The sequence below is a fragment of the Babylonia areolata genome, chromosome 24, assembly GCF_041734735.1.
Source record: "Babylonia areolata isolate BAREFJ2019XMU chromosome 24, ASM4173473v1, whole genome shotgun sequence".
In the NCBI taxonomy this organism is placed as follows: domain Eukaryota; kingdom Metazoa; phylum Mollusca; class Gastropoda; order Neogastropoda; family Buccinidae; genus Babylonia; species Babylonia areolata.
In genome coordinates, this window is record NC_134899.1 from 39,212,400 (window position 1) to 39,214,899 (window position 2,500).

Here is a 2,500-nt window from a genome sequence, read left to right on the forward strand (position 1 = left end):
ACAAAAGACGAGACTCATGGTGCCATGTGCGTGTTACACACTGGATTTGGATTATTGTTATTGCGTGCGTGCGTGCGTGCGTGTGTGTGTGTGTGTGTGTGTGTGTGTGTGTGTGTGTGTGTGTGTAGTCACATTTTGGTGTGTGTATGTAACATAGATATAATGTTTTATGTTAACAAAAGCGTTTTTGTAAAGCACCTAGAGCAGATTTCTGGATAGTGTGCTATATAAGTATCCATTATTATTATTATTATTATTATTATTATTATTGTTATTATTATTATTGTCTCATTGAATGACTAGACGCTCGGTTTGATTTTTTACAGTTAAACTTAGGAGAAAGGGCAAGAGCAGGAATCGTACCCAGACTTTCACTACCACCGTACTGGCAGATAAGCGTTATAACTATTCCGCCACATTCTACAGAGTGTTCGTGTAGACTCAACGCCTCCCCAACAAAGACAAATACACAAAAAAGGCCTCACCATTGCTGCCATGGATACAGACGAGCAAGGGAAAAAAAAACAAAAAAACAATTATGGCCCAAGGAACATGCTACATACAGACACACTGCGAAATATTTATTTGAAAAGAGGTTCATGTGGGGACCTACAATAAACAACCAACTGGACTATTCAACACATAACTAAGTTTAATAAAGAACAGTTTGAAATATATAACTTTTTTTTAAAAAATTGTTAATATTTGAAACTGGTAACACAGAAGTAGTGCATACAGTATTTGATTATTGATTTTTTTGTTGTCCTAATCCCGATTCCACCGTCCCACCTCTCACACACAGCCTTCCAATATTATGTGTTTTTTTTATTTCTCCAATGACTGACACTCACCCTCTCCATTTTACATTTTGTACTCTATCTTTTCCACATTCTTCTCTCTCTCTCTCTCTCTCTCTCTCTCTCTCTCTCTCTCTCTCTCTCTCTCTCTCTCTCTCTTCCTTAGTCCCCTCCCCCCACCCCTCCACCTCAACCGCCTCCCTTTTCATTCGAATATACAGAAATGTCAATTTCTAATTAATAATAACAATCATCAGTATGATAGAAATGATAAAAATCCAAATAATAATAATAATAATAATAATAATAATAATATTTATTTTGAGTCTAATATCACCATCTTAGATGAACAGACTATAAATAAATAAACGAATGAACTGCGAGAGAAGGTATAGAGCAAATTGGGGAGGAGTGGTTCACAAATGTTCGAGAAACAGGCAGCAAAGAAAGTCGCAGGTTGCTACCAACGTTTTCGGTGCAAGATCTACAACAGACTGACAACCCCGAATTGAAATGATCAGCCAGTCTGGATGGTGGTCAAGAGGTGGAGCCATGATTTGAAGAGCAACAGGCGTAATCCACTACCCGGTAATACATAATACAGACACCACCAGCAAGTCATAAGTAGCTGCGTTCTGTGGAAATGAGAGAGAGAGAGAGAGAGAGGGGGGGGGAGGAGGGAAGGGCTAAGTAGGGGAGCTAGAGTCTGACAGACAGAGACGGACACAGCGTGAGAGAGAGAGGGGAGAGAGAGAGAGAGACCTAAAAGACAGGCAGACAAACACATAGATGGATAGGATGACTAAGTATGGAAGAGGGTAAGATAGACAGACAGAGACATTAGGCCAGAAGATAGACACACACACACACACACACACACACACACACACACACACACACACACACACACACACACACACACACACACACACACACACACACACACACACACAACACGGAGAAACAGAGACGGAGATATATTGAGAGGGAACCACGTGACGGTTCAGAGTACTAGCACATCTGTCGCAGTATAAGACAAGGGTACCATTCCCATCCATCACCCTGACTCTTCTGGCAGACTATATGTCAAAAACGAAACTGATCATCTATGTTGACGAGGATTCTGCCAAGATGCAAACCACTCACAGCAGCGTGAGAGCTAGCTTCGTGAAAATGGCCTCTGTTCGATTTTTTTTTAATAATTCCAGGTCGGTTTTTCCTTCCATGAATTTCTATCTGCACCTCCCTCTTCTTCGTCTTCTTCTTCTTACTGCTATTCTTGTTCCCCTCCTCCTCCACCTTCTTCTTCTTCCTCTTCAATAGCTCATGTTATTGTTCTGCATGTACCCAATCCAAGCACCAAGACTTTTGATGTAATCGTAGTTGTCAATAACTGGTTTATCTTCGTGATCCTTCCTCTGTTCCTGTCATGACTCCTTTCTTTCCCGGATCAATATATCCCTTTCCACTCCCCCCCGTGCCCCCTCCCCCCTCCGAGTTATCAGAGGAGGCATCGCACACAACGAAGTCCAGAGTCGGATTACGTGACTCATAGGGATTCAGAGAGAGAGAGAGAGAGAGAGAGAGAGAGAGAGAAGCTGAAGAGTCAGGAGCAAGATTAAGTTTAGGTGGTATTGAGTGAGGGGCTGGATGGGGGAGCACGGGATGCCGGGGGGTTATGGGTCATGGACTTCGGGGAGAAA